Source organism: Haemaphysalis longicornis, unplaced genomic scaffold (assembly GCF_048455015.1).
Source record: "Haemaphysalis longicornis isolate Haplotype H1 unplaced genomic scaffold, Haemaphysalis longicornis Haplotype H1 scaffold_1, whole genome shotgun sequence".
Taxonomy (NCBI): Eukaryota; Metazoa; Arthropoda; class Arachnida; order Ixodida; family Ixodidae; genus Haemaphysalis; species Haemaphysalis longicornis.
The window spans coordinates 479,015,334-479,029,111 of NW_027526203.1; positions in this window are offsets into that span (position 1 = coordinate 479,015,334).

Consider the following 13,778-nt stretch of genomic DNA (forward strand, 5'->3'; position numbering starts at 1 on the left):
GTTCCTGTTTCACACAAAGTCCTCAAAGCGTCGACCACATTATTTATTTATTAGCGGGGGTTAAACAAGTTAGTGAGACTCGTTAGAAACAAATTTCTTCTTATTTATGCATACCTCAAAATCGCGACCGGTAAGGACCCCCGATACGAAAAAAAAAACAAAACATTTTACAGAAAAGACGTTGCAACATTGCTCATCCGAAGTCTTTTTTAAAGCCAAGTCAAGACACGTCAAGCCATGCGTCAAGCCAATCAAAGTTTGTGTAAAATGGCGGTCGAGTTAGCTAGCTGTAAGCATCACGCGCGCTAAGAAACGAGTCATCAAGATTAATTACATCATTAGAAAGTGTGCTAGGTGGCTTTTTACTTGGCGGAGTGCGCACATTGTGTAGCCCAGTAATGTGGATGGAGGTCTGCAGGGCTCCTAGTTACCGGGAAGGCGCGCAGGCCTTACTTGTCACAGCCGTGGTGGACAATGAAGAGGTCGATTTGTGCTCCGCACCGTCTTTGTTCTAAGACGATTGAAGTGCAGTCATCGCAACGGTTTCATTGTGCGTTTATCTCGCATCGAGTTTCGGCGTTTACTGCTCCCGTTACCGCGAAGGTAGGACTTGTTTATTACCTGTCTTTTTATTGCTTGTAAGAACAGATCAGGGCCTGTATACAAAATAAAGCACTAAAACTGCGCGCGCACGCGCGCACACACACACACACACGCACGCACACACACACACACACACACACGTAGACAAGCAACTGTGCTTTTGTTGTGTCCACCTACAGCTCTATCTTCTGTAAGTTGCCATTCACCAACTAGTCCAACACCACATTTGCCTGTTTTAAGTTGCCTATATAATGCATAATAAATCTTTCCCTGGACTTTCCACTCGTGTTGGCTTTCTTGCTGCTGCGTGACCGTTGTTGTGTAGAAATTCTTCGCAGTAATTTAGTAAGACTGTTTGTTCTGCCTATTTTTTAAATGCGGATGTACTTGCATGTTCATTATCTTCACTCGGAAGCACTTTGCCTTAGTACAATGTTCTTTTTTGCACTGTACTGTGTGTCCCATCTGGGTACGTAACCCGAGCCCTGAAAAATACTAGCAGAAAATGCAGCAGGAAATAGTATATTTCCAGCTGGAAATGCAGCCTGGAAGTCCAAGATTTCCAGCTGGATTATGGAACCGGAAATCTCTTCCAGCTGGGAAACATTCCAGCGGGGAATGCGAAATTTCCAGCCGGAGTTTCCAGCTGGATTATGGAACTGGAAATTTCTTCCAGCTGGGAAACATTCCAGCTGGAAAGCAAATTTCTAGCTGGGATATTTCCCAGCTGGAAGAGATTTCCAGTTCCATAATCCAGCTGGAAATGGAAATCTTTTTCACCTTGGAAGAAAATTGCAATCAACCGGGCGGGTCAAATACTTTAAATACAAACTCACCATCAACAGGCGTGCATATATGAATCGTATCTTAACTGTGCAGCTAAAATGAGACAAGAGAAAAAACACAGCAAAGATTTCGGCTTTTGAATAAAAACAGTGCCAAATAAACAATGTGATTCAACTTGAAGCGTGAAAACTTAAGAATAAATTTTAAATGTAATAAACCCACAAAAGATTTTAAATAAAAGTTATCATGAAGTTTAAACAGAACACCAGAGAAATAGGAGCTGCCAGAATACCTAAGAAGCAGGCCGGAAAGCAAAGGTTTAGTCTACTATACTGCATGCTACTACTTGCAAGACCGGTACGTCTACATGGCCACCAGTGATGGCGAAACGGCAAACATCCCGTCACGCAAGGAGTTCCTCAAGGCGGCGTCTTGAGCCCGACGCTTTTTAGCATGTGTCTCATACGCCTCCCAACAGTCCTGCCCAAAGGTGTCAACATTTTCACTTTACGCAGACGACATCTGTATCTGGGCTTCAGGCAGGAACCGTCGAAACATTCGCGCCACACTCCAGAAGCAATTCTGAAGATGAGAAAATATCTCAGATGCTGCGGTCTCATATTTTCCCCGAGAAGTGTGCTGCGATAGCATTCACGCGGCGCGATGTTTCACGTTATACGCTCACCGTAGAGGGTACGCCAATACCATATGTCAAGTCGTACAAGTTTCTCGGTGTCACGTTTGACCGCTCAATGTCATGGACCCCACATATTCGGCGACTGAAGGAGCGGCTTCTGTGCTTTGTGCGCATTCTGCGTATGCTCGGTGGAGTTCGTGGGCTGCCCTGTATCCTCACTCTTTTGCCTATATAAAGCCTTTTTTGTCGGCCTCTTGCGTTACAGCCTGCCGGCCCTACATCAGCTATCGCCTACAAGCCTGAAGGTAATAGACTCAGTGCTGGCAAAAGCTATGCGCACCTGCCTGGGTCTACCTAAATGCACATCGACGGTTGGAACTCTTTGCGAAGCTCGGTGCTTTTCCGCCACAGTGCTACAACGCCAAGAGGCGCTTCGAACGTCTTTGCGCCATTTGACTCGGTGTCATACGCATCCTTTGGCAGACCTCTCCACACAGTATGCAAGACACTTGCTTCCGGCGAATTTTCAACAGCCTCAAAAGTCGATAGTAGCCCCGTGGGTACTGGCGCCATGGAAAATTTGCACGACGATACCCGGAATTAGCAAAAAGTCTGCCATGCCTGCGGCCGCGCTCAAGTTCTTCACACTCGAGTATATTTCCAGCACTTACAAAGACTACACACATGTTTATGCGGATGGCTCGGTTCGCCCGGGCTCATCCGCCATCGGCGTGTGGGTCCCATCAGCCCGGTGCACTATCGAAAGAAAACTTAGCCATGAAACATCCTCGACTGCTACCGAGCTGGCAGCTGTGAGGGCTGCACTTCATTACATCAGCGGACATCATGCCCAGCAATGGGTAATATTCCTCGACTCGCGCAGTGCCTTACAAGCGCTCCGAAAGCTTAACAACAACCGCAGTCAGCTTGTATGTGAAATTGCCGAAATTCACACAATGGCAGTGCGCGAAGGCCATGAAATCATTCTTCAGTGGGTACCTGGTCACTCGGACATACAAGGCAATATTAGATCCGACGCAGCCGCCAGCGCAGGCCACTTGCTGAGCAACACAACCCAGCTTCCTTTCTCCCGAGAGGACAGCAACGCCCTTATCCTCGCAAGTGGATGGGCTGCACAAAGGTCGGAGTGGCAGGACCCTCACCGCTGGTATCTACCGCTGCACGCTATTGACCCGCATTGTGACTTCCGTTTTCCACGCGGCCTCAACAAGCGGTGTGAAGGAGTTCTGCACCGACTGCGCCTGAATGTGGCGTTTACTCGGAGTTTTAAGTTTAAGATTGGTTGGGAAGATTCCCCCCTGTGCCGGACTTGCGGTGTGCGCGAGACTGTAAATCACTTGCTCTGCGTCTGCCCTCGATACGCTGCTACGCGAAAAACTGCAGCGAGCTCCCTCTCTCGTGTACGTCATGGAGGCAGCCTCGAACTTTTTCATTTTCTTGGGCCCTGGGCCAATAGTGCTGACAGTACCTTAGGTACAAAAGTTCTGCTCCAGTTCCTACGAGAGACTGAACTGGACAAATCTCTCTAGATCAGAGACAGAGCAAGTGTGTCATGATATCTTCTCTTTCGCACTGTGGCGTTCATCTATTTATTTTTCTTGGGATGGTGTTGTTACTTTTTTTCCCGTCGTTTACTTTTCATTTTGTTTGAGCGTTTCCATTAACGATTTTCTTTCCAATTGTATTTTTTTTGTCCGGACTCTGTTGGCAGCAATCTCTTGTTTTTCTTGTCCTTTTTTATTTCTTTTTTTTTAACGCTTCATGTTTGTCTTCTTCCTACTGTAACCCTGATTGATGTCTAATATGCACCACTCATCAACGTAGTCACCCCCCATCTGGTGTAGCAAGCCTTGTCCCTAGCAGGGCTGACCTCACCAGTTCACATTAAAGAGCATTCTCTCTCTCTCTCCCACTGCATGCTAAAATATTACGCAAAAGAAGGCACGTGCTTGGATTCATGTTTACGTCTTCTGTAAATTTGCTTCTGAGAAGTTGGGCCGCCAGTTGAAATCTTGTGTTTGATCCAGAAATCTTGTTTCTTCAGCAGAAAGAGCGGCAGCAAACTTCGCAGCAGCGGCGGCAGAATATACATTTGAAGAAAGGGAAAAGGAACGAAATGCTAGGTACCCTTCTTGGAATGGCAGAATCTGGAGAAAACGCTAGTTGTCCTGCAAGAAAATGTCGTATATCTTGGTTAGCTTCAGCTGATTGCTGACATTATGATAGTTTCTTACCTGCTACTGGAGACGTTGATCAAGGGGCTGGGATGAAGTTTTTGTGATGTATTCACTGGCAGTCTCAGAGGAAAGCTGGAAGAAAATACCAAGCAGTAATTTAGAGTCGCGAGTAGCATCACAGTCGCAAAGAAGAAATACCTTGAACAGAGATACAAGTATACGGCCGGGTCCTTGAAGTGAAGCCGATCGGTGATCTGAGAACCGTGTGGTGCAGCCGAAGACAGGAACCGAACACAGCCGTCGATTTCCCGTCTCTTGAGACGCGAAGTCCTTCGAGCAGTTCAGTACGAGACAATTGTGGTCACAACAGGCGAGCAAAGAGCGAGAGCGACCGAAAAGCGCGGGAACCACGGGAACCCAGCTCCCCGTCGGAGAGGGCGAGGATGGTTTCCTCCGGTCCTCCTCCTCCTCCACCGCCGCCGCTTTTGTCAGACGATACGCCAAGCAAGTACGGAGAAGCTGCGCTCGAGGGGGGTGTGGCGAATGCACGGCACTTGCTTCGCGCCCTCTACAACACCCTGGCATACAACCCCCCCCCCCCCCTCCTCGCCCATTCCATAGCAAGTGGAAAAAACGCGGCCGAGCTTTCTCGCGCAAACCCTGCCGCAGCCCAAAACGAAGAATCTGACGCCAAGCGCGCGCCGGCTCCCTCCTTCCCCCCGAGCACGGCTTTTGAAGCTCCTTTCATGGCGGCCGAGCTCGTGTGGGCCATTCAAAATGCAAAAAGAAAAAGTGCGCCCGGGGCTGGCGGCATCACATACCAGGATATCGGAAACGTAGCCGAGAGGCAGCGCTCGCGCCATCTTGACTTTGCAACTTCCACTGGTCTTTCGGCACCCTCCCTGCGCAATTTGGCCTCCAACTTGTCTCTCCCGTCCTAAAAAAGAACAAATCTCCCAAACTTTTCTCCTCTTTTCGTCCTATTTCACTCACGAGCGCTGCCTCCAAAATTCTCGAATCAATGGCGCTCGCACGCCTCGAATTACCAGTATGCGCGAATCTGCAACTTGAACCCTGAGCAGCAGACGGGTTTTTGCCGCCAGCGCAGTGCCTTGGATTCAATTGCTGACCTTGTCTCTGCACTAGAAAACGCGAAGGCTACCAAAAACCGTGGCCTTTGTCGTCCTTTTGGACATTCGCAAAGCCTTCGACTGCTTACCCCACGAGGCTATTCACGATGCAGAAAAACGCTGCAAAATTACGCGGCCGTAACCCTCATCTCCACCGACGTTAAAGACTGGACGAGGCCCGCCACTCCATCGCGCAAGAACTAAACAAACAACACCCAGACGCGTGAGTTGCATCATGCAATGCACCTGCTCGCATCCAAAGCATCAAATTTGGGTGACAAGAGTCCTGCCTACTCAGCGGGCTCCATACTGGTTCCGTACTCATGCAGGCTGCGTACCAGTGCTCGGAGAAAATGAGAAATGAGAAAATCAACAGTCCCGCTTGTTCTTCATCCACATAAATCAAGCAGCCTAAAATATAGAATTCAATTCCCGAATCAAACAGAAAGGCAACCAGATTTCGCTCAAATTCGAAATCAAATAACTACCCGCTCTTCTTTTAAAATATTAGTTAGAAACGGGCCAGAAAATATTTCGAAGCTTAAAGGGATCCCGAAAAGCTTTGTGAAGGTGGCAATCAAATGCATTCAGGTGGTAGAGACACATAACGGGGGATTTTTGAGCCAAGTGTGAGCCCCATACGTTGTACAGATAATTTGTAAACAATTTTTGAAGATCGCCTTTCTCAGCCGATGAGTGCGACGCTGCAGCGAGCCGACCGCGGCTGACGCAACGGCGACCGCGGGTGACGCAACGGCGATCGCTGCTGACGCAACGGCGAAGGCGCCCCCTGATTCGCCCAATCGCCGGCAAGGTCGGCCGCCGGCGGCGTCACTGCCATTGGCTTCCGGCTGCTCTTCCTCCTTCCTGCGCGATCCCGAAGCAAAGGCGGCAAAGGCGGGTCCGCAGTGATTGACGCGAGCCTAGGCGCAGGAATGCTTTGAAGGAGGCAGAGAGGGAGGAGGAGTCGATCGGCAAGTGGGGAGAGGTGCATTTAATTGCTTCTGGCGCAGCTAATACTGAATGTAGATCAATAATTCCAACGGCATTGCATCGCTATATTGGTGCTACGTGACAATACAGGCCTTTTGTAACTTTTACAGAAGGCTTTTCTGGGTCCCTTTAAGGAAGGACGGGGATGAGGGGTGATTTGAACTAAGACACACTTTGTGTGGCTGGGGCCCCATATGTACACCGCGTTATGAATGCGAATTCTCAGTGTAAGGAAAAATGTAACTTTGTGGACATCCTAGCAATATCGCGTAATGATGTTATACTAACACACCTGCAGTGATATCGCATGTATGTCCGCAAGCAGATGATCTTGGGTGAAACATTGTATGGACATCACATGAATGCCCTGAAATGACATTGGATATTGTGACCATTTGTGGATATCCTATGGACTTTCGTGGTTTGCTGGGGTACGTACGTTGGTCCACATTCGGCTGCATTGTCACCACGTTGTGTAACGTTGCCTAACGTTACGCAACATTGGCAACACGGCAGAAACGTTGCGGCAACAATTTGTGCTAATAGGGCTGATGCCGGCTTTGCGCGCTTATCTATTTGGATCACGGGTCCCGAAATTTTCTGAGTGGGAAGTCCCCCTCTCCTCCATCCGCATTTCGGTCTTGTTTTGTCCTCGCTGTTCGTACTCCGCTTCGGTACGCACTTTTAAAATTGACTGTACTGTAGAAGCGCCCGGACAGCGTGGCGGGACCCTCAGCTGCTTATCCTTTTGTTTACTGTAATCTTCTGAAATGTACAAGCACGTGATATTTTTGGAAAATAATGGTAGAAGTGAGCAGCGGAACAAAAAATGTGAACGCAATTTTTTCTTCCCTAAATCCTCCAGAGAGAAAAATATCAGTAAAATAATGGCTGCACCATCCGAAGATATCGTTTTTTTGTTCGCTATTAGTCTACCCGACAATTAATATATTCTTACACTATTTTAGTTCCGCCTCCGTCAGTTACTTTTGGAAAAATGCAGCAAGTATGAAGCGAGCGACACGTTGGAGGAGATCCCCAGGGCGCCCCAGAACTAGCTCCCTGTCGCGGCTAAGATGCGAGCGAAACGGCTCTTGAACCCCAACAGACAAACTGACAAACACACGTCGTAGAAGTGGGTGCAGCGTTCGCGACTCGCGGGCAGTGACGTAAGGCGAGATGTCCGCCGGCGCGCGCCACATAGCGGATGAGTGCCTGAACTAAGCGTCCCTACGCTTCCCATTGAAAAGCGCGCGAGGCGTTAGGCAATGTTTATGGGCGGCGTTGGCCAAGGGTCGCCCTCTTCCACATTTCAAGGCGGCACTTTGTCCGTGCCACAGCGCGCATGTCCAGCCACCCTCCTTGAACCCGAGAGCAACATGCAGAGGAGTGTTGCCGTCACTCCCCACGCCCTTGCAGTCTGGTCCAAGCCGATCACACTGGAGGACCACATGTTCCACCGTTTCCTCCTCATGCACACACGCACAACACAGCACATCCTCCACCGAATAGTCCAGCCTCTTCTGCCACACGCGCGTACGAAGCGCCCCGCCCGAGCCTCAAAAAGGAGCGTGCTACCGAGGCTGTTGTCATACAGCCGGACCGAGCTGATCGCGTGTTTGTGGGCTCTGTAGAGGGCCAAAGAAGATTTTTCGGAGCAGCCACGGCGCCACTCCTCCTCTTCTGCCTCACAAACTCTCTGCCGCACTACTCGCGTCCACAAGGTTGCCGACTTCGCCTCCACAGGCTTTCGGGAGAGGCCATACTTTTGCTCCAGCCTGTACATTCGACGCGTCCACCTGGTGCGCAGGCACGTCGCCGCCAAGTACTCGAAGACACGGCGCGTCCAGCGTTCATGGTTCATAAACAGCAGGCGGCCCTTAAAGACAAGCTTGCTTGAAGCTTCCCTCGTTCAAACGAGGACCACCCCACATCGCCCTGCACAGCTTCGTTGGCTACGGTGCCATGACAGCCGACTGCCGTGCGACCCACCTTGCGCTGACATTGCTCAAGCCATTCCCTAGTCTCCGATGACAGGCAGATCACGGCGTTGGCAAACGTCAGGGCTGGTACATGGACGAGCTTCCACAACTCGCGTACCATAGTGAAGCGGTTGCAGCCCCACAGCACCCGGCGTCTGAGGATCCCTGAGCTCGCTGTGCAGATTGCCGGAGCTTCTCCTCCTGCTCACTGAACAGGTTCTCGTCCATCCCCAGCCACACACCCAGGTACTTGTATGATGCTCGAGTGGTGAGGAGTTCTCCGGCCAGCGAGAGCGTACTGTCTGTGTTTTGCCCACCAGCAAGGCAAACAACTGCCGTCTTATTGGTGTTGAACCGTAGGCCCAGCTTCGTGACCTCGGCATGGCATATGTTCAGCAGCACTTGGAGCTCTGATGAGCTTTCTGCCATAACGACCAAGTCAGCGGCAAAGACAAGACCCGGAAGTCTGCAGCTGTCATCTATGCCCCTGGTGCTAAATCTTAAGCCAAAGCCGAGGCCTGATTTTAGCAGCTCCCGCTCAATGTCTGCTGCATACAGTATGTACAGTAGTGGTGAAAGTGGACACCCCTGCCGGAGTCCCTTGGCCACTTGGATTCGTGCAGACTGCACACCACCAAACTTCACCACCACCGAATTTCCCTCGTACAGACGTCGTATGGTGTCCAGTAGGGCCCCAGGGATACCAATACGTGCCAGACGCTTGAAGAGAAGGGCATGGGGTAGAGTCATATGCTTTCTCTACGTCCAAGCAACACAACAGGGGGCGTCCTTCCTTCCTGGCTATCTATGTACACTGAGTAAGCACAAACAAGTTGTCGTCCAGTCTGCGACCCCGACGAAACCCGTTCTGCAGCTCTGTTAAGAGGTTGTGTGCTTCGGCCCACCCGTTCAGCCAGACCTTAAGGAAGCTTGCGAACAGGCGGTACACAACACTGGTGACGGTGAGTGGCCGGTGGTCGCCCAGGTGTGCAGTGTTACCACCCTGTTTAGGGACGAGGGTGATCCTGCCCAATCGCCAGTCCTCTGGGATTGGAGCTCCCTCTATGATGTCTGTGAACAGGTCTGCCAACTGTTCTCTTGCACCGCGCCCAAGATTCTTTAGCAGCCGGGCTGCCAGACTGTCTAGGCCCATGGCAGTGCAGGCCCTCAAGCATGCTAAGGCTCGGTCCACTCCCAGCCTCGAGAACGCATACCCTGGGCTCTCCGCCCCATCCTTGGCAGGGGTAGTAGAAGGGGAAATGTCCTCTTCCTGCTCACCACAAAGGTCTGCAGGGGGGCTCGGGTCCCCGAATACCTTTGTAAAGTGGTGGGTGAGGTGCGCCTGTAGGTCCAAATAGGGTGTCCAGAGATCGCATCCACGAGCTGGCCCAGAGGGGGTGCTGGCCGATCCAGCGATGAGACATATCGCCAGAACCTCTGAGCCGTGGACTTGCCGTCCGAGTGCAGGGACTGAAAAAGGTGCATGTTGTGTTCGGCCAATTTAGCCTGGACCAGTGCCTGCACCTTGTGCTTCAGCTCAATGTATTGAGCCCACCGAAGTGAGATCACCTCGGCAGTCCCTGTCTTGAGTGCCCGCCTAGCTGTGCTCACGGTTTGCCCTGCGGCGCTCTTTCCACGCTATTTCGACCTCCTCATCCCACCAGGCATTCTTCCTGGCCTCGTCCGACCGCCTATCCTGCACCTTGTGACGCTCAGTGGCCTCCCGTAGGGCTCTTACGAAGGGCTAACCTCGAAGTCCTCGCAGACCTTCCCAACTGCACTGCTAGGCAGGTACTTGCAGGTGGCCCTTTTCCGCTGCGACTTCCTTTTAAACCCTGCCGTCCCGAACTGCAGGCACAGACGGTTGTGGTCACTCCCCACACTCCGCAGGCCCTCCTCATCCACCGTGCACGACCTACAGGCATCGGCAAGACCATGGGAGATTAGCGCATAGTCTATGGTGGTGGCGCTTCCCCGAGCTGGCTATTGGGCCGCCCCCTGGAGGTTGGCTTGGCTCAAAACCCAACGCCTGCTCTAGTGTGGTCCCACTAGGCTGGTGGGGCTGGATTGCCTTATAGTCGAGCACAACGTGCTCTAATGTCTCCTCCTCCACTCCACACGCCGCGCACTACACTTCGCCCTGCCTTCCGCACTTGGCCCACCACACAGCAGTTCTCAGAGTTCCCGAGCGCGCCTCGAGCAGGGAGCTTCCACGACTGTTATCATAGAACTTCTCCCTGCTGATCGTTTTTTTGTGTGCACTGTAGGTCCGTAACGCCGGCTTGGCGCGAGCTCGCTGCTCCCAGATCTGGGTCTTCGCCCCACGCACCCGCTCACGTATAGCCCTGGGGCCCAGGCTCGTTCTCCGGAGATCGTTCAGGGTTGGCAGTGTCACCCCATACCTGGTGGCAAGGCTCTGCACTCTCCGCTTCCACTGGGATGCTGCTCCAGTGTAGAGCATGCACATTTGTACCTTGAGCAACCACCGCCCACCTCCGAGGCCCCACGATCTCAAAACCAGTTTTGACACTGCCTCCCGGGCCTCAAACGACGACCAGCCGATGTCCCCCTGAACGGCCTCATTTGTCGTCGTTCGGTGTGCCCCCAGTCTACCAACCTCACTTTGTCTGCGCTCCAGGTACTCGCGCGTCGCACCTGAGAGGCAGAGCACCGAGTTCGCAAACGTCAGCCCCGGTACCGTCACCAACTTCTAGAGGCTACGTACAACTTCAAGCCGGCTAAAGGCCCACAGAGCCCTGCCTCTCAGTACGCTTTGCCCACGCAGCGCCTTCTTCTTCACCTCTCTCTGCCACTCGTCAAGGTATCCGCCCACCGTTCCCATCACCACCCCCAGGTATCGGTATGTTGTGGCATAGAGGATTGCCTGTCCTTGCACGGTCAGTGGCTCCGTCTGCCCAACCGCACCCTGGTCTCCCCACCGCAGTACCGCGCACTTCCGCGGACTAAACCGGAGACCAAGGCCGCCCACCTGCCTGGTGCAGATGTCCAACAGCTGCTGCAGGTTAGACTGCGAACCAGCCGTTAGCACCAGGTCGTCCGCATACATGAGACCGGGCAGCGTCTGGCGCACCACCTGCCCACCGTCCAAGTATGACAAGTCGACGCCGAGGCCGCACTATTCCAGCTCGTTCTCTAAGTCGCACAATAGCAGCATGAAAAGCAGCGGTGACAGCGGGCATCCCTGACGCAGACCTCGCTCAAGGGGCACCAAGCTCGATCGCAAGGCCTGCCATTCCACCACCACCGCCACCCCCGAGTACAGCACCTGCAGACGGTTGACAACCTCATTTGGCAGGCCCATTCTATGCAACCGGGTCCAGAGCATCTGACACAGTCGTAGGACTTCTCCACGTCCAGGAAGGCCATCCATAGATCTCTGCCCTGTGCGCGCGCCATCTCACACACTGTGTGATGACAAAGAGGTTGTCTTCCAGGCGCCTTCCCCTACGAAAACCGTTCTGCAGCTCTCCCAGGACGCCGATCCTTACTGCCCAGGCCTGTATCCGCCTGCGGAGTACCTGAGCAAAGACCCGGTACAGCACAGGGGTCACTGTAATTGGCCTGTATGAGGTCCAGCTGCACCTCTCTCCAGCCCCTTTGTACAGGAATACCATCAGCCCATCCGCCTCTCCGCGCAGCACCTCGTTCAGCCCCACATGGAGCACATACGACCTGGTGACTTCGCGGGCCTGCCCCTCGTATCCTGCAATGAACTCGTGAGCCTGTATTGCCGCTCCCTTCTTGTATAAGAATTCCACGCTGTCTGGGAGCCCGACCTCCTGTACCAACGCTGCTGCCACTCTGCCGACATTTCCATCTCCGACCATTAAGACCCCTCTTAGAACTCCTTCAGGAGGTCTAATTCTGCTCTGCTGCCCTGGGCTACGTCCCGTCGTCTCTTCAGATGACCCTTTCTCCTCCAGCGGTTTCACTCCAACGGGATCCCCACTGACCGGGGCCTGGACTTCCACGTCCGGGGTCCCGCTGTTGCTCTCCCCACCCCTTGCTTCTGGGTTTTCCGAGTTTGCGCCCCCTTCTATCACTAGCGGCGTCATTCCTTTCTGGACTCCTGGGTCTGAACAGTGCCGGCCGGTTTGCCTCTGAGCCCGTGTGTCGGTCAGTCGTCGCGCCACTGGCTTCAATCTGAGCAATTCTCCCCTCCAGCGCAGCAACCTTGTTTTCCAATGCGTGGTTTGGCTGCGTCGGTCACCATCTCCTCTTCAAGGTGTCGCACTCTTTGCTCGAGCTGTGCGATCCGTGACTTGTCTTCTGTAGCCCGTTGTATCTCCGCGTGCATGCCGTCGAGTCGGGAGTAGAGCTCTCGTGCCACTTCCCGGCTGGCATTTGGAATTTCGCGCAATATCAGGCACATACCGCAAGCTTCCTTACTAGGGTCCGCTTCGTCTGTGTTTTCGCTCTCCATTGACAGCCATCCGAAGCTGGCACACTTGGCAATTTGCCCATTGAAATCCATACTGTCCACTAGCGCCTCCTCTCGTGGGGCGGCAGATTCCGGTCGCTGGGTTTGGTCTCCAGTAGCGCCACCCAGTGGTACCCGCCTTGACTGCGGTAGCCCTCCGCGTATCCTCCAGGCCTAGCCACTCGTCTCCGCACCGGGCGATGTCACTTCTTACCGTGGAGGAAAGAATACTCCCTGGGCTCCCTCCCTGCTGCGCCCCACCGCGCCACCGGTCGCTTCCGGTCGCTGCCGCTCAGTTTCTCGCTCTTCCGGCGATGCGGCAGGGAGCGGTGGGCGGGGCTATAACGACGAATACCGCTGTCCCCAAGCTAAAAATGACGAAAAAGAACTTTGCAGGCATAAACTGACCAATGTAAGGATTGTAAAAAGTAGAGTTTTGCCCGGTTTTAAAAGCACTTCAGTAGCCCTTTAAAGCAACATAGCATCAAAGCGGGCACTTTAAAGCCTAGCACAGGCACTGCTGCCAGTCACAAGCGGACGACTACGGCGCGGGTGTAGCAGCGGCGCGAATGTAGCAGGCGACAGCGGAGCGAGTCCCTAAGACGACGTCAGAGCTAGGGAAGCCACTTAAACATCTCACCGCCAATAGGTGACCGGTAAAAAGCGCAAAGGCTCATGGGTACATCGTCTGCTCCAGCAACTTCCGGTTCGAGATTTTCTGCTGCCCTCCCGCACGCCGGCGGCTTTCAGGTACGCATGTTGTGTGTGTTAATTATTGGTCACAGGGTGCTTACCTGTCAGATAAACCCCTAGTAGGGTCAATCGTAGTTAGTCATGGAATTCCCGATGCATGAATGTTTTTTTCCCTGGTAAAAACCGATAAACAACAAGCACACGCACGCGTGAAGGCCAACGACATATGGGAGGCCAGGAGAGCTCCCGAACCGGAAGTGGCAGCACTCCGCGGGAGAAAACAATGTACCCATGAGCCCTTGCGCTTTTTACCGG